Source organism: Bubalus bubalis, chromosome 16 (genome assembly GCF_019923935.1).
Source record: "Bubalus bubalis isolate 160015118507 breed Murrah chromosome 16, NDDB_SH_1, whole genome shotgun sequence".
NCBI classification, from domain to species: Eukaryota; Metazoa; Chordata; class Mammalia; order Artiodactyla; family Bovidae; genus Bubalus; species Bubalus bubalis.
Genome location: NC_059172.1, coordinates 75,096,281 through 75,121,161, shown reverse-complemented (window position 1 = coordinate 75,121,161; position 24,881 = coordinate 75,096,281). Strand labels below are relative to the sequence as shown.

The 24,881-nt window shown below is 34.1% G+C and overlaps 1 protein-coding gene across 1 annotated transcript in view; it reads right to left on the bottom strand.

Moving 5' to 3' along the window:
- CNTN5 (contactin 5) overlaps positions 1-24,651 on the bottom strand; it is a 1,686,091-nt gene extending 1,661,440 nt beyond the window's left edge. Inside the window, exon 1 of the mRNA XM_025266987.3 lies at positions 24,284-24,651. The gene's annotated coding sequence lies outside the window, so the exon portion shown is untranslated. The remainder of the gene's footprint in view (positions 1-24,283) is intronic.
- Positions 24,652-24,881: the final 230 nt, after the last annotated feature.

Genomic DNA, 24,881 nt, shown 5'->3' with positions numbered 1-24,881 from the left:
GCAAGGATACTGGAGTAGGTTGCTTTGCCTTCCTCCAGGGGGTCCTCCTGACTTAGAACGTAACTAATGGCACAGTGGTAATACTTATTTAAGACAGGTAAATTCCTCTTGAATTGCTTTTCTTAATAATAAAAACATTTTGGTATACCAGCTATTAATAAGAATCTGGCTTTGCTAAACTAAGCCTGCAAGACAGTGTAGTCTCTAAAGAGTCAAAAAACTGAAAGCTTCACGTGATGCACTAGAATGTAGAAGCCAATTAAACACAAATAGTATAAACATTAAGAACAACCAACTTGGATATGCCTCCTATACAGTAATTATTTCATAACTAATAATATGAAAATATTTAAATAAAGATACTGGATAAGTAAGATTTTTATTCTGTGGTCCTTTAAACAGAGTAATTCCTGAAAATAGAGAAAAACTGGATATAATGAAGCATTTTGATATTAATTGTAAAATTGTCAATATTCTTTTAAAAAATAACTGATATTCTAACATCATATAAATAAAAGGAGTACAATTCATGACATCACCTCTGGACTGAGATAGCCTTGCTCTGCCCTAGGCTGTATAGCAGTACCTCAAACTTTTTAGAGCAGATATTAAAGTCACTCCATTGATTTAATGTGTTGGGTCACCTTCAATTTTATCTGTAAACTGACATCAGTAGTCTGATTTACTATCATTTTAAGACTTAGTTTGTGCACTGACTGTGAAACCTACTGGGCAAAACATAAGGAAAAGGGAAAGTTATTCCAAAAAAATTTAAAAAGGGTGGTATTATGTTATTATAAGCTTTACAGTTGTATATGTCTGTCAAACAGCTTGCTTTGTTTTCAATTATCTTTTGTAAAAATGAAATATACCTGATTTTTTTTTATAAAAAGGCATGGAAAAAGAATTAACTTTCAAAACACATTTTTAAAACATGTTATATACATTTAACTTCACAAATTATGTGAAAATCTCATAAGCTATATTTTTTAACAAGTACAAATAAATTTTCACAACTATGTAAGATGAAAATGAAAAGTACTCAGTTGTGTCCAACTCTTTGCGACCCCATGGACTATAAGGTCCATGGAATTCTCCAGTCACAATACTGGAGTGGGTAGCCCCTTCCTTCTCCAGGGGATCTTCCCAACCCAGGGATTGACCCCAAGTCTCCTGCATTGCAGGCGGATTCTTTTACCAGCTGAGCCACAAGGGAAGTATGAAAATAACTGTATGAAAATATATCTGAAAGTTGCAAAGTGTGTAATAGGAACAACAGAACACTTGTTTAATTTATGTATGAGTTATGGAAATAGCTTGTGCCATGATGTGTGTTGCTGTTACCTAAGATTTCGTTGTTGTTGTTGTTTTTTTTTTTTTATTTAGGGTAAAATTTCACAAAGTCAAAAGAGGAACAGTTGATCCTATTAAGAAGTCATTTTCATTGTTCAGGTGGTCGAAATTCTTGATTAGCTTTTACTGGGTGAATTACTGGAAACATAAGATCAATATGGAAAAATTTTATAATATATACCCTGTTTTGAAGTGAAGTGAAAATCACTCAGTTGTGTCCAACTTTGCGACCCCATGGACTACTATGCAGTCCATGGAATTCTCCAGGCCAGAATACTGGAATGGGTAACCTTTCCTTTTTCCAGGGGATCTTCCAAAGCCAGGGATCAAACCCAAGTCTCCCGCATTGCAGGCCAATTGTTTACCAGCTGAGCCACAAGGGAAGCCCAAGAATACTGGAGTGGGTAACCTATCCCTTCTCCAGTGGACCTTCCCGACCCAGGAATCGAACCAGGGTCTCCTTCATCGTATGCGGACTTTCTACCAACTGAGCTATAAGGGAAGCCCCATACCCTGTTTTAGGAGCTTTTAAAAAACCGAAAGTACCTGCTTTTCATGTACACAATGACAGTTACAATTTATATATTATTACACTCTAAATGCCCTAATTTTGCAAGACACACCATACACACACACTCATGTTTTTAGCTTTTTTCTAAGATCAAATAATAAGATCAGCCTCATGTATTACCACTTCTCAATATTGATAAATTTATGAGACATGTATTTCACTCACATAGGATGAACAAGTTAAGAGTGCTGGAATAGAAAAGGCTATTAAAATGTAAGTCTTTAATAAACTATTGAAACCATTACTTTTTGATTTCATATGGGAAGAATGTTCTATCCATATACTTTTTGTTTTGGTTAATCATTTAAAAACAGGTAATTACTGCAATGTTTAAATGATAATATTCTATTTTTCAACAGAGATAAGTTAATAAATGTTGAAGTGGATGATTTTATATTTATTACAGATATATGAATAAACTTTAACCTTTAGAAACTTTAAAAATTCTCCTGTCTACTAATCCAAATCAATTTTATTAAGTCATTCGTGTAAATGGAATACAATGGAGCAGAAAAATGAAATGTCGAAAACATATGTAATGATTACAAATACAAAAGTCAATAATAAAGACTTACAACATTTAAAAAATAAAAAATTATATATTTACCAATGTTTAGAACAAAAAATTGTAAATTCACAACTGATTTCTCAGGAATTATATAAAGAGATATTTATCAAACTGAAGAGCAGAAGTTCATTAGCTTAGCTTAAAACTTTTAAGTATTTACACATGGTATGTGAACCAATAAATATTCTTGTCCCTGACTCTCAAATATTAGGGAAGGGCCTGGTTTCATATATTTATTTCATATAACATATATATATATATATATATATATATATCATATAACAGTATTCGACTGTTACTTCATATTCTTCACCTACTTGGTATAAGAAAGACTTTTCTTTTCTCTCTACAGTGAATATGAACATAATTAATGCTTTAAGAGAGGGCACAGAACAATAGAAACTTACTTCATGTTGTTTATTGAATACCTATACTTAGACTATACTTACAGACATTAAAACAACTCTCTAATATTATCTCATTTATCATCAGAACATCCACAGAATTCATATAATCATAAAAACAATAAAGAGGACAACTCACTTTGGGTGGCATTCAGAATCAATATCATACAGAAATCTATCTCTAAACATTCAGATTTTTAGTTAATACTGTGTAACTGAAATTCTAGTATCATTTCTGTTTTAAAACTATATTGTTTTAATTTTATCATAAGAAAAATGGTATGAGGAGAAAAATGTGAAAGTGAATAATATTTAATATTAGGAAATTATTAAGATTCAGTCAACATTATATAGAAAATTTAGCTTTTTTAGGTTAAAGACACTACAGAATTAAATATCAGCAATTTTTAGCCACTTTCTAAGATATCTCTATTTTCACGTACATCAATGACCATTTCTTAATTATAAGGCATTATTATACTTTTTTACTATTCTTTAAAGTATAACACACCTGATTTTCAATAGTGCAACTTCTAAATACTCAGACAAAATAATGAAATTTAGAAGTTAATTCCTATGGCACTATGATTTTATTCCTCTAATATTTAGCAACATTCTAGCAAATGAGTTTTGCAAACATTGTTAGAAAACATATCCCCCCTCCTACATCTCCTTTCCTAAGCTATTTTCTCCATTTTCTAATCAAGGATAGGAAAGGTTTTAGTCAAATTAATTTAGTGTCCAAGGAGATAACTCTACTGAAGAATGTAAGCTGTATGGTTGAAATGGTTTGGGGGCTGAAAACAAATAAAGCTATGTAGATCTGGAGAAATTTAAATTAAATTGTAAATGTTAGAGAAGGAATCACAGTCCCCTGAAGTTGTGGCAGTGCACTAAGGAGATCAATGGAAATGCTAATTCCTCAGCTATTGGAACTGTGCATTAAAGAGCTATTCCAGACTGTCCTTGTGTTCCTTCACCTGTTCATTCATTTAATAAGTATTATCAAGTGCACAAAATATTACAGGCAATGCACAATTTGAAAAATCTATAAAATAAAATTTGAACTCACAGATTTTCAAAAATAGAAGTGTTATTTATAAAATAATCCTGGGTTTCCCTAGTTCAGATGGTAAAGAATCTACCTGCAATGCATAATACTTGGGTTCGATCTGAGTCTCAAATATCTCCTGGAGAAGGGAATGGCTACTCACTCCACTATTCTTGCCTGAAGAATTCCATGGACAGAGAAGCCCAGTGGGCTACAGTCTGTGGGGTCACAAAGAGTTGGATACAACTGAGTAACTAAGTTTCATATAATCACATAATTTGATAAATATTATAATGGGAACAAATTTTACTGAAATAGAAAATTATCAGACAGATGGTTTGCCTTTCTGATGAAGTAATACTCTAGATCTAAACAGTAGGAAGTATTTAGGTAAAGAAAGAAGAAGGAATATTTCAGGCCCAAGGAATACAATGCAGAAAGACAGTGAGGAGGGAAACATGTTGGCATATATACCAACAAACAGCTCTATATACCATGAGCTATTTGTATTTTCTCCCTGAAACCATCATTACAAAATCAGACTACCACCATAGCTAGTAGCGCTAGCTATAACAGATTAGCTAATAGATTAGAATTTGTTACTTTACAAAACTCAAATAAGTATTACTGATTTGGACATTGAAATTAAATTATGGCCCTTAATCATGTAATAAATAGCACTTTGTATATTACCCATAACTATCACCAAGTTATTTCCACATGTGCTAAAAACTCAAATTTTAAGGGCTATTATTTATGATAGCATGCTATTTATACTCCAACTAATTTAAACAACAAATTCTATGACTATCTAAAAATACATTTCATGAGAGTCGTTGGTCTGTCACTAAATCATGCCTGATTCCTTGCAATCACATGGACTGCAGCATACCAGGCTTCCCTGTCCTACACTGTCTCCTGGAGTTTGCTCAAATTCATGTCAGTTGGTAATGTTAATTAACCATCTAATCCTCTTCTGAGGTTGTTGATATTTCTCCCAGAAATCTCGATTCCAGATTGTGATTCATCCAGCCTGGCAGTTTGCATGATGTACTTTGCATATAAGTTAAATAGGCAGGGTGACACTATACAGCCTTGATGTACTCCTTTCCCAATTTGGAATCAGTCCATTGTTCCTTGTCTGGTTCTAACTGTAGCTTCTTGACCACATACAGGTTTCTCAAGAGACAGGAAAGGGTTTTCCATCTCTTGAAGAAGTTTCCACAGTTTGTTGTGATCCACCCAAGCAAAGGCTTTAGTGTACTCAATCAAGCAGTAGATATTTTTTTCTGGAATTCCCTTGCTTTCTCTATGATACAACGAATGTTCGCCATGTGATATCTGGTTCCTCTGCTTCTTCTAAATACAACTTGTACATCTGGAAGTTCTCGTTTCATGTACTGCTGAAGCCCAGATTGAAGGAATTTGAGCATAACCTTCTAGCATGGGAAATGAGCGCAAGTGTATTGAAATTATACGACATGGTAGGATTTGTGTATGCCTTCAGTAAGCATTTGGCAAAGGTCTTAAGTCTTTGGTGATGGGAATAGGGACTTCAGTAAATTGATCTTCACTGAATTAACAAGAAGAGAGGTAAAGTATGCCAACAAATGAGTCTGGAGAAGGGAAGTGTGAAAATACACATAGGTATTAGCTCAAGCAAAAGCAGGACAAGAAAGTGTCTTGCTTTTATTTTTCTCTTTGAATTATTTTTTTAATTTATTTTTTTATTTTTTTTAACTTTACAATATGGTATTGGTTTTGCCATGTATCAACATGAATCCGCCACAGGTATACTCGTGTTCCCCATCCTGAACCCTCCTCCCTCCTCCCTCCCTGTACTGGATCAGCTTCTATTCTTTTAGGACAAAAGCAAGTCAGTGAATGTATGCAGCGTCCATAGTGGCTCAGACAGTAAAGCATCTGCCTATAATGCGGGAGACCAAGGTTTGATCTCTGCCTCGGGAAGATGCACTGGAGAAGGAAATGGCAACCCACTCCAGTACTCTTGCCTGAAAAATTCGATGGACAGAGGAGCCTGGGGGGCTACAATCCATGGGGTCACAAAGAGTTGGACACGACTGAGTGACTTCACTTTCTTTAAGCCAGAGAAAAGGAGAAACTGAAGATACTAAAGAGTGGGCAAAAACCTGAGAGCTGGAGACCCAACAGAAGGAAAAATAAAATGACTGAATAAAAGCAGATGTGGAAACAAAAGTGTTGAAAAGGTAAAATTTTCAGATAAGTTTTGAAATAATAAAAACATTCACAGAGATGGTTTGTAAGGGTAAATATCTACTCTACCAAAGTTAAGGCCATATTCTGAAAATTCAAGGCCATCACAGCCTGTCTTACTAGTTTTGTGTTCTCATTGAATAAATGAGAAACAGAGATTTCTAGATTCAAGGATACCATTTCAGTTTAAAACAAAGTCACATTTCTTTATCTATAAAGTTTTTGTTTGTGCTGCGCTTAGTTGCTCAGTAGTGTCTAATAACTCTTTGCAACACCATGGACTGTGGCCTGCCAGGCTCCTCGGTCCATGGAATTCTCCAGGCAAAAATAGTGGAGTAGGTGGCCATTTCCTTCTCCAGGGGATCTTCCCAAACCAGGGATAGAACCCAGGTCTCTGGCATTACAGGCGGATTTTTTACCTGCTGCACCAACCAGGGAAGCCCATATACCTTTTGTTTATATCTCATAAATTGCTTTTATTACTATCATTAATACTAATACTTCAAAAGTGCATTACTTAAATTTTGCGGTTTTGTTTTTTAATTTTACATTGAGCCCTAAGATTATGGCTAGCAGAAAAATGTTAGTGGTAAATACTTGATATTTATGACAGTTTTTACTTCTGCAGAGTACATCATGAGAAACACTGGGCTGGAAGAAACACAAGCTGGAATCAAGATTGCCGAGAAAGATATCAATAATCTCAGATATGCAGATGATACCACCCTTATGGCAGAAAAAAAGTAAAAGAGGAGAGTGAAGAAGTTGGCTTAAAGCTCAACATTCAGAAAACTAAGATCATGGCATCTGGTCCCATCACTTCATGGGAAATAGATGGGGAAACAGTGTCAGACTTTATTTTTGGGGGCTCCAAAATCACTGCAGATGGTGATTACAGCCATGAAATTAAAAGACAGTTACTTCTTGGAAGAAAAGTTATGACCAACCTAGATAGCATATTAAAAAGCAGAGACATTACTTTGCAAATTCCAGTGGTCATGTATGGATGTGAGAGTTGGACTGGGAAGAAAGCTGAGCAGCGAAGAATTCATGCTTTTGAACTGTGGTGCTGGAGAAGACTCTTGAGAGTCCCTTGGACTGCAAGGAGATCAACTAGTCCATTCTGAAAAACATCAGTCCTGGGTGTTCATTGGAAGGACTGACGCTAAAGCTGAAACTCAAATACTTTGGCTACCTCATGTGAAGAGCTGACTCATTGAAAAAGAATCTGATGCTGGGAGGGATTGGGGGCAGGAGAAGAAGGGGACGACAGAGGATGAGATGGCTGGATGGCATCACCGACTCGATGGACATGAGTTTGAGTGAACTCCAGGAGTTGGTGATGGACAGGGAGGCCTGGTATGCTGTGATTCATGGGGTCACAAAGAGTTGGACATGACTGAACTGAACTGAACATAAAAGATGTTGAAAGCATACACAATATCTCTATACATGCATCAGCAAAACCATTTATATAATGGATATTGTGAGGTTCTGATTTATGAATAAAAAGTTCAGAGTAAACTTGATACATTGCTAATATATAAAAATGAGTTTCCTCCATCTACATGTCAACTCGCCTTCAACATAGTAAACAGCAAATAAACACAGGATGAATTGAAGTGTACTCAATTTTTACTTTTATTTTTGCATGAGCTCTTAATATTTCTTTTATTTTTCTTTGGTCTTTTCTTTGAATTTTTATAATTTCAGGTTTTTACATTTAAATTATATGTAAAGTAACATAGTTAACTGGTAAATACTGTGGCGGATTCATTTTGATATTTGGCAAAACTAATACAGTTATGTAAAGTTTAAAATAAAATAAAATTAAAAAAAAAAACTGGTAAATATAAAGCCTAAGAATAAGGGAATCAAATATTACCAAACATATGTATTATGCTCATTAATCAGGTAGGTGCAATATTTATTCACATTATATTCATATATAATGTGTTTAATGTATATAATCATTTTTATGATAAACCTTTGCTACAGGAATTTCTTTTTTCCAAGACTAATAATTTAAGTAATGTCTTCGACCTTTGAGACTTTTCATAGTATTTGGAATAAAAAAACAATATATTTAAATATTAGAAAAATGGTTTGGGTTCTATTCATTAAATTTTCTTTTTTTTTTCAAAATTTACATATATCTGAGTCATAATTAATCATCTCTTGCTTTTTTTGCAGTAATTGGCACCTTGTTAACCATAGTCCAACTGTCCAAATCTTATCCCCCTGCTGGTAGTAAAGATCTGCTGCAGAATTGTTCTTATCAAATTGATTCTGTGCCCAAATGAAAAATAAATTCCTAACCCCTCTTTCACCTTAAAAAATTCTAAGTCTAAAATTAAAAAACAAATTAACATAGGTATATTCAACTTATTTGAGGGATTTTCTTTTTGATACTGACATCCTACACCATTTTTAATGTAAAAAAAAAAACTCTGAATTTCTTTCATAGACATTCAGGAATGCCAAAGAACATTCCTTTTTAATGTTTGATAGGCCTGATTCCCCCAGGCCATCTATTTCTCAGCACTAGGACCACAGAAGCTAATACAATTGTTTTCTTTTCTGCTTTTGGAGTCAGTGCTCAGCAAGCAGGAAGTATACACACTCATTCGTCTTTTCCCTTATTAACCAACTGCCTACTATTCAGTAAAATCACAGAAATGATAAGTTAATTTTAACTGTGCACACTGAAATGTTTGTGACTCCAGCTAGTGTCTTTGTATTTGCACTTGCAAACTCATTTCTTCCCTGATCTCAGAAAGGAGTCTTGGTCTTCTATTTGGTTTTTACTTTTAGTGTTTTCTATTGAGGCAGAGAGAAACAACGAACAGCAGCTTAGCTTTCCTGTATTTGTCTAGTGATGGAAAAAATAATATAGATCCTTACACAGTATTTCCTGTTGATGACACACAGCTCTTGTTCAGAGGGAATGGGTTCAAAGAATGGAATAATATGATAAAGAAGAAAGAAGAGCAGGAGATAAAGGAGTTAACAACACCCCAAGACTTATATAGTGTCAATGATCTGAAAAACTGAGAAATACTTTTAGGCTTGTTGGGATCAAAATCCTCTCTAGTAGTTTCCTGTTCTTTTTTCTCCTAAAATGCACTTACTATTTTTGTATTCCTGATGTTTCTATGACCTTATGACATCAAGTTTATGGATTCAATTTTTAATTGTTATCAAAAAGATGGTGACTGCAGCCATAAAATTAAAAGTAACTTACTCCTTGGAAGACAAGTTATGACCAACCTAGACAGCATATTAAAGAGCAGAGACATGACTTTGCCAACAAAGGTCCGTCTAGTCAAGGCTGTTTTTCCAGTACTCATGTATGGAGGTGAGAGTTGGACTATAAAGAAAGCTGAGCACCGAAGAACTGATGCTTTTGAACTGTGATGTTGGAGAAGTCCCTTGGACTGCAAGGAGATCCAACCAGTCCATCCTAAAGCAAATCAGTCCTGAATATTCATTGGAAGGACTGATGTTGAAGCTGAAACTCCACTACTGTGGCCACCTGATGCTAAGAGCCAACTCATGTGAAAAGACCCTGATGCTGGGAAAAATTGAAGGCAGGAGGAGAAGGGGACGACAGAGGATGAGATGGTTGGAAGGCATCACCGAGTCATTGGACAGGAGTCTGAGTAAATTCCAGGAGTTGGTGATGGACAGGGAGACCTGGCGTGCTGTAGTTCACAGGGTTGCAAAGAGTCAGACATGACTGAGCAACTGAACTGAAAATATACACCAGAATGGGGAAAACATTATTTTTTAGAATAAGATAATTATGTTTTATTTAAAATAGACCCCAACTTCTCTGGTGTCCAGTGGTTAAGAATCTGCCCGCCAATGAAGGGAATCTAAGCTCGCTCCCCAGTCCAGGAAGGTCCCATATGCCACAGAGCAACTAGGCCTGTGTGCCACAAGTATTGAGCCAGTGCTCTAGAGCCTGGAAGCTGCAGCTACTGAGTCTGTGTGCCCCAAATTTTGAGCCTGCACACCTAGAGTCCACGCTCAGCAACAAGAGAAGCCACCACAATGAGAAGTCCACACACCACAATGAAGAGTGGTCCCTGCTTACCACAACAAAGAGTAGTCCCTGCTGGCTCAAGTAGAGAAAGCCTGTGCACAGCAAAAAGACCCAGTGCAGCTAAAAAATACAAAATAAAAAAAAAAATAGAACCCAAAATATATCTATGACAAAAATTTAATTATATTAAAAGATGTAGAAAATGCTTTTTCAGCTAATTTTTTATTATTATGATAACTTTGATATCTAATAGACATACACCACATGTTAGCAGATTGCTAATTTGTTGAATTGGAATAGAATTATATGGTAGGAAGAAATAAGTTTATACAGGACATTTTACTCATTGCTACTTGAGATCTCATTCAATGGTGAAATTCAAACATGATATATCATTTTTCATTATAAACTTTACCTATGTAGTATCTTACAATAAAGTATAAAATAGTATATATCCTTCTTGATTTCATTGTGCTAAGAAGCTTCAACTTTGTGAAACTGATTTATAAATGATGTATAAAATGAAAAACATGTGCCCATGTTTCAGGAGTGCAAAAGTAATATTGGTCTACTGCCCATATTTTTATAACACATAATGTTACATGTTCTATAATGAGAAATGCAGATACAACAAAATTCATAAACTCAATGGATTTTGAAACTGAAATAAAAATGTTAAAAATGGTTAAAAACCTTCAACACAAATTTCTCAAGGATATACAAGCTTGGTTTCTTTATTATAATTAGGAAAAGATAACTTGGACAAATAATGAGTTTTACTGACTTTATCAGGTCCAGTTTCAAACACAAACTTACACAGAGTCATAGTAAAGAACACTTGCTGAGAGATCATTCTGTGTTATACTATACTAAAGGTAATTTGCTTCTTATGCAGCATTTCTCAATACTGGAATCTTCAAAGCCTTGTTATTTACAGTGAATTATGTTAGGACAAAGGGCTAATATAATCAAACAAATATTTCACTTGTTGATGTTATACAAAGTAGTTCCAAAAAAAGATCAAAATATGTTCCTATCTTTAAAGCAGCTTATTATTTCCAGGTAGGAAAAGTAGTTTTTGCATGGAGATATCTGGAAGCATCATTTGGGGCAGAAGTATAATGTCAGGAAAAGTATAGAGATGGTAAATGTAATGACAGGTTTTGATGTAGGTTGTGGCTCAATCCACAATGTGTTCATTGGTGTCGTTGCAGAGGAGCCTTGAAAGGGTTTCTAAAGGACGGTTATAGAACTCCTTGGCATGCTGCAGAATCTGAAGTGTGTTCTTCAAACAGTCGGAGCCATTAGAACTTTCAAAGCAAGAAAATGGCATGAGAAGACTTGAAAGATTTGAAAGATTACTGAAAGATTGTTCCATGAGAAAGATTGATACATGGGAGAATACAGAGAGATAAAGCAATCTGGAGATGTTACTCTAGTGAAAGATGCCCTAAACTAGTGCTGGGTAAATAAAATTTGGAAGACTAGTTTGAAAATGAGAGGGCATATTTGTCGAGAAAAATTCCTATGTTTGAAGCCTTTCCCAGTCTACCCAAATAGAACTCTCTCCTCCTCATTTTAATGCCACTGAATCTTTTACACACAGCACAGGAAAGGAAAAACAATGTTATTTACAAAACATCTCTGACTTTTCACAGATGTGCATTTTATTTTTTTTTCAAAAATTTGGCAATGCCTCAAATCATTTTTAATTGACTTCTTGCTGCTATGTGTTTCTTGGTTTCAGTTAATATGTAAAGGGAATAAGATCAATTTAATAGACTTAAACTGAGGAAGAGCAAAAAGAAGAGCTTAAGAAATGTTTTATTAAATATATAAAATGTTCAAAATATTAGGCATAAATTAAATCAAAAACAAGATACTTTTTATCTATTCCACCGGGTATAGATTGAGAAGTTTGGTATACACTGTACTGCTACAATATGGAGAGGCAGACATTCTAATACAGTGTTGGTGGGAGTACTAATTGGAAACATCCCTGTGGAAGGCAATTTGGCAGTAAAACCGATATTCTAAATGCATGTTCTCACTGACCTAGCAACTCTACTTCTAGATCTACCCACACTTGTATAAAAATGCGTATATAAGAATTTTCATTTCATATTCATTCATATTTGCTAATAAAATAAGTTGACAAAGAATTTCAAGTCAATAATTATTTATATAAACTATGATATATCTTTATTATGGAGTAGTTTAAACTGTTCAAAAACTGTATACCTTTTTGAATTGTAATGCACACAACCAAAATTATTTTAAGGAAAAAAAAAAAAGACATACTGTAACAGCTTCGTAAAGGATGTAGATACAAAGTCCTAATGAGGATGGCTACTTTCTAGAGGAGCTAGAGACATTTCAGGGCTTTGATTATATTCTTTTTATACTGTTCACTGTCAATTCAATGATGTTAGGAAATAAAAGATGACAACAGTATTCATTCTCTACATTCTGAGTTGTGAGAGCTGCTTTATTCTGCAGTGGCCAGGTTGATCACGCACCCAATGGAGCAAATCACTTGTACTCAAACATAAAGTGTCTCAGGATCATATTTAAAATAATTGTCAGACAGCACTCCACTTTTTATCAATGAAAGGCTAGATAAAAATATAAGCACCTTTTTGTTACTGGAAAGTAATTCCTCTACAAAACAATGGTTTTCTAAATTAATCCTTAATATAATGTTTCTATTATTTTTACCTGGGGAAAAATTAATAAGATATATCTATTTTAATTTGCATTTTCCTTTTTCCTCTTGAGAAAACCTGAATTACCTTACTGTGTTTGAAATAAAAAGGATAAAAGAACCTAATTATAGAGTAATTTCTTCAAATAAAAAAGAAATTGATCTCAGATAGACCATTTATCTAAACACTGACTAAAGGCAAACACTAACTAAGTAAAGATTAACATTTGGAAAAAGTAGTTAACTTGAAAATAAATCAAGATAGTTGTCTTAACTTTTAAGCATCTATTAAAGTTGTAATATGCAGGAGACACCTGATCATGAAGAATATCTAAACAGGGAAAATAAGAATCAGAATGAGAACACTGAATAATTTCTTTATTCTAAATTAGTATTTATCAGAACAACTAGACAATATATTTTAACAGATGGCATTTGTATATTCAATCTTGGAAAATCAACCATACATTTATACCTAAAGCCTATTATCTTATAAGAAAACTACATGCAGAAAAAGATGAAAAGACACTTTCATTTCAGGTGAAATATCAGCTCCAGGCATTTTGAAAAGTATCTCAAGATATGAATACTTACTTAATCACATCCTTATTGAACAGCGTAAAATTGCTTTCTATCAGCTCCCTCTCCTGTCTGCTTTGCAGCTTTCTCCACCTTTCATTTTCCCTCTCTGGCCAGTATCTCCAGACACAGTATAGCTTGACCACACCTTTTTGAAAGACACTATTTTTTTAATTAATTTCTTCCATTTTGTAAATAATGTGTCAAATCTTCTGCAATAACAAAATGATCTGTATATACTGGAGGAAGTTGTTGGATTAATTGTACAGATACAAAACATATACATATTTAAAGTAGCACACTTATCATAAATATGCTGATAATAACTTCTTGTCATAGCAGCCAATAAAAGCAATATACCAAATATTATGTTATAAAAATACACCTGTAAAATGTTAATAAAAATAAAAAGATTTCATTTTGCAATTAAATGACAATTCACAGTTTAAAAGATACACATACATATTTGCTTTAATGAATTAGCAGTAAATTATCGTTTAATGATTACAGCATAAGCCACTCTCATAATTTTTTTAATTAACAAGAATGTAATAAAATTTGAAGGAACTTATTTTCAAATGAATATACTTTATACCATTTTATGTCACATGAGATTCAGAAACAATATATGAAACATCTCCCCTTCCTACCAAAATAGATCCTATGTTCTAAATAATTTTGTAAAGGGACATTAAAGACTTATTTTTTGACAACAACTACGTTTTTAAGCAAATAAAAAGACAATTAAGAACAAAATCATCTCTTTAAATATGTCCAAGTAAAATTAACAAAATGAAAAGAAAGCACCTATGAGCAAATTTACAAGGCTATGCCTACAAATTAAGTGGTTTTCCTCATATTTGGAAAACTAGAATGATTGTACCCATGTATATTTATACAAAACTCAAAAGATTTTTCTGCCTTTAAGTATTTCTTGAACCTAAGCATAAAATGAGATTTTTATAAGCAACTAGATCTATACATGTGAAGAATGTGATTTTGCCTTCTGAATCTACAGTCTCATTGCCTTCCTTAAAAAGAAAAAAAAAAAAAAGAAAACTTGTTAGTAGTTAACATCATCCTTCAACAGGAAAAGAACTGAAAGCTCAAAAAAGTTATTGTTTTGTTCAGGGAAACCAACAGAAGCTGCTGAGCCAGGACAAAGCATGGGTGTAACAAGTCCATATTCTTTCCATGGCCTCCCCATATGCCAGGAACATGATCCCTTTTCATATTATCTCTGTTTGGTGGACTCTATCCTAAACTCAGCTGTCCACAACTACAGTTCTGTTTCAATTTTCCTCTTCATCAAAACTTCACATCACACACAGCCTCTGAATCACAGCTGATCAAAACGTGAAGAGAAAAAGTCCTTTTATTTCACTGATTTTAACTTTTTTGCTTGAGAAAGTAAGTATTAATAAACTGAGGAAGTGACCTGACCAACTAACAACAAGCTGAAAAACTGGGGCTGAACTTCATCTTAAATACCATCTAATCTTAAAATGAACTGTTTACATCTTGCTTTTGAACAAAATTCCAATTCTGCAATTGTCTCCTGGAATCCTTTACATTTCTTCATTTGGCATATATTAACATTTTGCATTACAAAGAGTTGTCTTTACATTAAGTAATCTTTCTACTTCCTTCTAAATATCCACATCATTTCTGCCTTTCTTCTCACCAACTGAAAAAGACATTGACAATCCCTAACTGAAACTTCCTTCAAGTCCCAGTGTTTCTTGTTTTACCTGGGAAGTCAGTTAAATCCATCCCCACAATGACAATTTCTGTTCCTCCAAGGTAGTGAGAAATGTGTGAGCAATAGCTCAATAATTACGTTTACTTGTACATTTTCTTAAGTTTCTTACTGTGTTCTGACTGATTATTTTCCATGTCTCTACTGTCAGGGATCAAAACTTTCACTTCCTTCAGATCTCCAAAGGTAGTGGTACCATAAATACTAATTTTTTTTAAAGAAATGTCTACTGAAGTAAATTATTCAAATGAAAAAGAAGACACACAGAATAACCTTTAAAGGATTTTGGTCTACACATGTCAGTGTCACTGTCCACAGGTAAAACAGCATTGTGCCTCACACAAGGACAGAATATTTTGGTAGACAGATAATTTACAGCTTATATGTTAGAAGGGACTGGCATAAAATCAAAATTTCTTCCCAGGTTTATGCTTTTGATGTTTCTAACATGTCATTTTTTTGTCACTGAAAAGTCAATCTTTTTCTTTTATATTATCACAACTGCATGACATTTTACTATTCTGATGTTGCATATAAATAAAGGTTAAGTTACTTTTCTAAAATTACACAGCTAATAAATTGTAAAGCCAAGACTGAATCCTAAAATTCAAACACAAAACCCCCTAATTCATACTGCCTCTTTATATTAGATATAGTATATAATTATCAAAATAACATTTACCACCTGCTTCTGTTACTACTATTACTATTACTATATAGTAGGGACTGTGTAAGCAAAGCTTCACAGCCTCACAGTTAATCCACCCCTGCAAAATGACTATTGCCAACACAAGTACCATAAATATTCCATACTTAATAACTGAAGGAAATCAAGCTTATTTATAACAACATAAAAGAACTGCATTTTTTTCACAGCATCTAAGCCACATTCACCACAAATCCGTCTATATCATTAGAGACTAGATGGTTTTAAGATACTAAAGTTAGCACTATAATGAGATGTAGAAAAATACAACATTCATTTAAAGTGGTTAGGTGAATCTTGAAACCAAAGGTACTTCAGAATAACTTAGGCACTAGGAAGTAAAGGCAGCAATTAGAGAACCAACGCTAGCATGAAACAGTGTATGCCGGAAAGTCGCAGTAGGAGTAAACAGCCATCTCCAAAAGGAGAAATACTGAAAATTTGTATCTTGGCTGTACATAACTCTTAAATGCACATTTCACACTTAATTGTATTCACCCTATGTGCTTATTTCCTCTACCAGCCCATGAGCTACTTATTTCCCTTTACATTCTAACTTGACAACAACTGCCCACCAGGGACCATTTGAGTGAGGAAATAATGTAAAAATTAATTTGAATGTGAAAAGAACTACTTTTATTTAATTTTAATCACTGAAGTATAAACCACCAAGACCACATTAAGGAATGAAAAACAAACATAAGTAGTCATAAGTTTTCAAACATACTTATAATAGTAAATTTTCATAAAATTAATTCTGGATCATTTAACTTAAATCTCAATATTACATATTAAGGTTGTTGTTCTCCGAAAATTTCACAGTTAGGTTGTAGGTGAGTAAATATCTAAAGAAAGTAAAAATTCAAAGAATATTAAGGATCATTTATACTTTGAAGTTTGAGAATATATTTTATATTTTCTACTAGAGTTATTTGCAATGTTTGGTTGTATGCATAGAGTAGAACAAATCTCAGATCAGCCATCAATCATTTCAACCAATCTTTTACCTCATCTTTGTAAATGTATTTTATTGCCTTCAAATACTCAGTATTTAAAGAAAAAGAGAGTCTTAAATATGAAGTCACCCCACATGGACACACAAAACAATTATTGTCTTAATTAGACAAACAAACGTTTGAGAGAAGACATCTGTAAAACTATTATTATAGCAGGAACCCAGCAATATATAACTGCCTTTCCACTGAGTTGCACTGTGCCAATTTTACAGTTTAGCATGTTCAGCTCTACAGAAGAAAAATTTTAGCATATATTCATTCTAAAATAATTTACATCATGTTTTTAAAATTAAGCACAGAGGAACTTTGATTCAGACACAATGATAACTAAATACTATTATAGGCTCAAAATTGCTCTGTTTAATTCCTTTATTACTGTAACAGTAAAACTAGAATTTATATAAAAGTTGATATTTAAATTGAAAAATACTGCCTATTTCTAAAAAAAACTTTTATTTCACTTTCTGTTTTGCATTTTATTAAATGCTAAAATTGTTACTGTCCTAAGGGAGCCCATAATTTAAATTTTACCCAAACTTGTCAAGTCACAGGAATATTCTCTCCTCACATTTTTCATTGATTTTCTATTTCATTTAGTGTATCTCTAAACATGAATTACTGAAGAAAACAATTGCCAATACAGAGAAAAAATATTAACAAAAGAAATGGAAAATTCTTTCTAAATATACTGCAGAAAAAAACAACTACAATTATTTTCCTCCTTGGGTTCCCAGGTTTCTTAACTCAAATGTCAAAAATCTTCTCCATTTGATTCAGCTGTTGAGTGCACACTAAGTTCATTGTGAAAAAGTTCACAGCTAGCAATTTAATTGTCTAGACATTCAATTCAGCCTTTGGTTAAAAGAATATGGGCATAGCTATTTTCTCTGAGTTAATATAACTGGATTTTTAATTTTCTAGTCTTAAAAACTGTAAAACATTAGTTTTACAGATAATCAATGGCAAAAGAATATTACATATATCTTAGTTTTAATTTGAGTAGAAATCAAAATAAGATTTTCACAGCAAAAAAACAAAGGTATAAACTATAAAAATCTCTGATTTATATATTAAAGAGACCTCCCATTTTTTGCATCAAATGTAATGCTAAACATATAACTTCATCTCTTTACTCTTTATGTTAAATAAAATACTAGCTCTTTAAGCCTCCTCCCAAGACTTTTATTGTTGTTCTTCAGTTGCTAAGTCATACTCAACTCTTTGTGACCCCATGGACTGCTGCTGCTGCTAAGTCACTTCCACAACATGATTCCCTGTCCTTCCCTGTCTCCCAGAGTTTGCTCAAATTCATGTCCAATGAGTTGGTGATACTATCAAATCATCTCATCCTCTGCCTCCCCCTTGTCCTTTTGCCTTCAATCTTTCCCTGTATCAGGATCTTTTCCAATGAGTTGGCTCTTCACATCAGGTGGACAAAGAATCAACACTAAGTGGTATTATTTTGTCACCTTTTTCTAAATGTTCTCATTATTCATTATCGATAACTCATGAGATGTGTGCTTATATTTACTGAGATGCTTATTTTAGCCTTAAGAACTCTCCATCAGTAGCTCCACACACTGCCATTTGAATAATGGCAGTGAAACAGGAAGAGTGTCAGATTATGAAGTATCAATTCTATTACAAAAGAGGTAACTTATAAATGTATCATTATATATACTCAAAACTGACAAAATTAATCATCACTGCTGCTGCCGCTGTTGCTGAGTCGCTTCAGTCGTGTCCAACTCTGTGCGACCCCATAGACAGTAGCCCACCAGGCTTCCCCGTCCCTGGGATTCTCCAGGCAAGAACACTGGAGTGGGCTGCCATTTCCTTCTCCAATGCATGAAAGTGAGAAGTGAAAGTGAAGTCGCTCAGTCGTGTCCGACTCTTAGCAACCCCATGGACTGCAGCCCACCAGGCTCCTCCATCCATGGGATTTTCCAGGCAAGAGTACTGGAGTGGGGTGCCATTGCCTTCTCCAATCATCACTAACATAGTTTTATTAATTTTTGAACATAAGAGACTAGATTAACCTTGTTTATATCTTTTAGAAAAGAATATAAAGAGATAAGTTTCAAAATAAAAAAATAAGACAAAGCCAAAATCTAATTAAGATTAAATACAACATTTTTCTAAGATTTCAGAAATATTGGGGAGGGGCACTTAACATTATTTAGATGCCCAGGAAACAATTTTACATTAATGATTATAAATGCCAATAAATAAAAATGTATTTCTAGAAAACTATATTTCTTTTTTATATTTCCACTCCAATCTGTATTTTCCAAGTAATAGTCATCTTAATCACCAGGAATTTCTTATTATTCTGAAAGTATAAGAGTAACTTATCAAATATTGTATTATTTAAAAGTCAGTTCTTATATAAAGAGAAATGAAATCGGAAACCTAGTAAGTTTAAAATTAAACTCTTTGTTACCTTTGGTTTAGTTTCAGAAAATTTTGTTCTTTAATACTTATAAATATGAAATTAAATATCTGAGAAAATAAAGATGAAACCTCATACACTCAAAAGTAAATTTTTCAACAAATAAATATACCGTTTCTCTGCTACTTACCGACTAAACACAAAATATTGCAACTAGTGAAATATCTGTGAAAACACATTAAAAATGTATTTTTGACTCTAGACATTATAACTATAATTACCATATTATGAAATCTCTCTCAATAAGAAGCCCTTAAATTTTTTAGCCTCATGATGAATATTTCTGCCAATATTATGACTATCAAGAGAAAGAGACTTTCAATCTACCTTTTATCACCTAAGTGATCAGCAAAATTTCTCTTCCTGAACTCCATATGCTATAGTTACTTTACTGGATCATAACAGAAAATGAGATGATCTCCTTTTTGAGCATTTAACAGCTATAAGGATGATAATGAGCAAGCAGATTCTTATTCCCCATCATAAAATGTTTATTCATATAATTACACTTTTCCAGTCAATAGTCACAAACAAGAGTTTTTGATTACTCAGATGAATGAAATACTTTCTAGTTCTTCCTTGCCTGATCTATAGTTTCTTAAATTTTGGATAACCTTCAAATTAGTCATTTTAACCATAGGCAGGTTCATATTTCAGTAAAGATACAAACTGTAAAGGTATGCCTGTGGGACACATACATTAGTACAATATGTTAATATGTTGTTTTCTTTCAAGATTTTAACTTTTTTGGTCTATACAAGTGAGTATAAGAAATACTTGGAACTATGAGTGGAATAAGAGAAAATGTGCAAGTCCTACTAAGATCTTTAAGAGAAGTCCACTTGTTAAAAATAAAAAGTAGTATCCAAAGGGAAGCAAGTTAATCAGTGACCACTGAGAAGACCGGAATAAAAATAAGTTTTGTACCTGTGTTGTCAAATCCATCCAATAAAACATTTTTGGAACTATTTAGAAATGACAGTGATCACAAGAAACTCCAGGTCAAGAAACACATGGTAAAACAACATGACTAAACTTTCTAAAGTTGCTCACACCATACTGTTTTATATTAGATTAAGAAATGGTGGATTCATTTCTTTTTTTCTATTACCCAAAAAGAACAGAATTTTGATTATTTTTCAGAATTACATTAAGGACTATTTCTAAAGTTCCACTTCCCTGTACTAAAGAAGAGAAGAGCTTCCATTTTTTGACCAGCTCCAATATTCTTGCCTGGGAAATCCCATGCACAGAGGAACATGGCAGACTACAGCTCATGGGGTCTCAAAGTGTCGGACATGACTGAGCAACTAACATTTTCAGTTTCAGTAAGCCTTATGAGCTGATGATTCCACTGAAACATTTAAAGTTAAGAAGTCTGTAAATCAAAAATACAATATGCAATACTCTGGAATATGAAATTAAAGACTGTTTCACTTAAGAGGTTGATAAGGATGAAAATGTTCAACATTTACCATATACACAGATTTATAATAAGTAAAAATCAAATGAAGTTAAATATGTAGCCTTAAATCAAGTTCATAGGATATAATTTTAATTTAACCAACAACTGACTAATAAAAGAATTTAATATCTTTCTAAAAAGCAAATATATAATAAAGCCATTTAAAAATTCCCCATATCTACGTCAGTGCAATACTACCAAATTTGTTTTATTCATTTTCATGAAAACAATTAACTTAAAAAACTGTAAAAATATCTAAGAGGAATATTAACTGATAACATTCCATTTTTCAGAACCTTTCTAACATTATACTTTGAATATTAAAAAATATAAAACAGCAATTATTTGAAAGGGTCTGAGTAGAGATATGAGACATTGTTAATGATAGTCATTAACCCTAAATCTTAAGTGTTACTGAGTTTTTGTATACTTCATTACTTTTTAAAATGCACCAGTCTCTGATGTAGAGTTATTGATCACAAATGCTCAGAAAACAGACCTCGCAAAGATCCCACCGCTTTGAGCTTCCGACCAGCCTCTTTCCTGCTATAAAGTACTAAGAAGTTTATGCGGCATATAAACACAACCTTGTAACACTAATCTAAAATATCTTGTCAGAAATAAACCTCTCCCACTTTATGTTTGTATCTTCAGAAATAAGTAATAGATGAATAAATCCGAGGTCCTGAAGTTGGAATTTTGAGATATCAAATAATATAAATATACAAGTCTACTTAAATTAAGACAAATACATTTCCAACCTCTTAGTTAAAAAACTGTTTTACCCATATTTAAAAAGAGAGGCAATTCAAGGACTACAGATAAGCAAAATAGGTGTTCAAGGATGGAACTGGCATCTCACTATATTTTAAGTATCTTAGTCTCATCAAATTCCTAAATTAGTTTTTAATGGTTACAGAACAGTAAGTTCCTCTATAAAACTTCGTCTTAACCAAAGGAACTTAAATATAGTTAAAACAACTTTAACCTAGAACAGTCATCCAGACAAGTTTTCATCCTTTTTTTTTTTTTTTTTTTTTAAATTCCATAAAAGTATACCTTTCTGTTGGAGCTAAAGGACAGACTTCCAAAATGACTTGACTAGCACCACATGCTCTTACTTTCTCCATCTGGAGAGCCCTCTACCCTTTACTGACACCCTCTGGTCCTGATCACTAAGTCAGTTTTGATATTAAACCACACTCCAACCTCTTCCCAGGTGGTGAACATTTCCTAAACTGTTAAATAAAAAAGATATATAAAGAATTACATATTAACCAGACTTGGTTCATTTTTATTAGTGTCATTTAACTGGACACATAAGATTAAACATTCACAAGAAACTAGTTTTAATTATTGTTCAAATAAACATAGCATATGTCTACATTCAAGGTGTGATTTTAGCTTTTCTTCCTAACTAACCAAAGATTTCAGACCACCTAATATTTGAAGTATTACTCACTTTGGGAAACACTAAGGTATTTTAGGAATTCATCTAAAAATCACACAACTGTAGCTTCTCAGATCTATTTTCAAATGCATCCTCCTATGCTTGTGCCTCACAATTTACAAGCAAAATCTGGCATTCAGTTAATCTATTGGGGTAATGTTCTTTTTTCTAAACTTTGAGAACTCAAACTATCTATACAGCTGTGTATGGAATCAAAGAGAACTTAAAAATGAATTGCTTTTCCTCATTTTTTAGCTTTCAGATATTTTAAATAAGAAAAATGCCACCAATCCTTGCACAAAACATTGGCACTTACATTGTAACAAACATTTTATTGATTTTCTATTTTCAAATACACTTTAATACCATTTCACCACACTCCAGTTACTTTTCAAATTCTATTTTTTATATCTCCTTTCCTTTTGTAACTGAATTTTGGGCTTTGTTTTCTTTACTAACTTAGATGGTCTTAGTAACACCTTCTACTTTGTATTCATTTGTTTCATGTGATGTATTGTTACATAGTCATATTGTTTTTTCCACTTAAATCAAAGGAACATATACCTGTCAAGTATGAGATTCAATATACTACTCCTCAGAAAGCTTATAATAATCTGAATACGAAGTACAAAAATATGCAAAGAAACATTTGTGAGTGGCTTAAAAAGCATTACAGTCACTTTGAAAAAAAATAATGACCTAATCATTACCAGTTCTTTTATGTTTAGGGTCTCAATATTAATCATGATGAACTCTTTAAGCTTGCTGTGATAGTCCTAAGTTATTTCTGCAGTCTTGTTATAGTTCAACAGTACACAAAAATACCTCTATTGATTTTAAAATTTGACCCACTATTTGTGTGCAGTTCTCAACGCTAGTATTCTAATGAACATCTATTTCTTTCATCATATTTCCAGTGAAAATAGAGAATTAAAATAGAAGAATGCCATCTTTAAATGACTTTATCTTTTAAATTAACAGAAAAAGCAGACGAACTGAACACAGGTTGAGGCAATTCACAGTTAAAAGGTTTTCTTTTTCTTCCAAACCTGTGCTTTAATTACCACATTGATTATAGTTTTCATGACAGAGGTTATGAAATTTAAAAATAAAATAATTCTCAAACATTTAGTGAATACTTTTATTTTCAAAATAAGGTTAATTAAAAAACTGAAAAAATTTGAGGTTGTGTTATTCTTAACTTACTGTATATTATGTTCATATATATGCAAATTAATGTTCTCTCCAATTTTTTCAATAAAAAACTCAGGAGTTTTGAGTATATGTCTGAGCATATTTTTATATTCATTTAAAAAAATTCTATCACCTTCCTACACAACACTGAGAAAACACCTTAGCATAATGCAAGATACTTGTTTGTTCAGTCTCTTGAACTTTGTAGAACTCCACTTATAGAGCATCTCTACTGAATTTTAACAAGTTATCGCACTGCCAGATGTCCAGTGATCTAGGCTCTATTCTCACAAACACACTGCTAAGTCAGAAGACACACATTCAGTACCTGAGAACGACAGCCTATTTTCTGAACATTTAGTTTCTCTTGCAGACAATTTCCTACCCTCTCCTGACATCTGTCACCTTCCAGTTCAGTTGTAGGAACTGTTTACTCGCATTCTGAATGACATTACGAGGTACACAAATACATTATGCTTAGCATTGCCTCAACTTTTCTGACCTACAACCCCCAGCAGAGAAAAAGAGCATGTTTGATTTCAAAGAAGAAGAAGGTTGGGGGGCGGGCGGGGGGAAAAGCAGCTTTATGTGACAGTTTAAAAATTCTGGCAACACGGCAAGAAAGGATGGCTTTGCAGAAGCGAGCGTGTCACAAACTGTCAGCGCCTGGGAAGCCAAGTGCACAATCGCAGAAAGCAGTCACCGGCGAAGGAATGTCAGCCACTTACCAAGGAGACGCCAGGCTTCCCCGTCCTTCCTCCGCGCCTCTCAATTCCCGTCTACCATCCTCCTGCCCGTCGGCACAGCTCAGACAAGAGCCCAGGCTCAGGTGCACCCCAGCCTGTGGCAGGAGACCAACTGCGGAGTTTCGAGTCCTTCACAGAGAATCCTCCAGCTTGCCCGGCCGCTCCCTGAGGAGGGGACGCAGGTAACGCATCCTTCCCGCGCGACGCTCCCACGGCACTTCGGCGGCCGCCTCCTGGCCGACACGCTCCCCGTCTCTGTAGTTGGTTAAATCGGGGGGCCGGAGCGGCGCCTCCCCCGGCGGGCGCGTCCGGGGCCCGGGCGTCGCGGCCAATGCGTCCGCGCGGCTCGCGTGCCGCGCCTCTGACTGGCTGTGCGGCCCCGCGCGGCCCGCTCCCGCCCCGCCCCCCGCGCCGCCGCCGCCCGCGTCTCCTGCCGCTGGCTTCAGTCGGCGCGTCCCCTGGCGAGCAGGTCCCCTCGCCCCTGGAAGGGATTTCTCTGGGTCTCAGCGTCTCATTCGCTAGCCGCTATTTCCCTCGCGGCCCAACTCCGGACCCCGCCCCGCAACCTGCGCGAATTTCA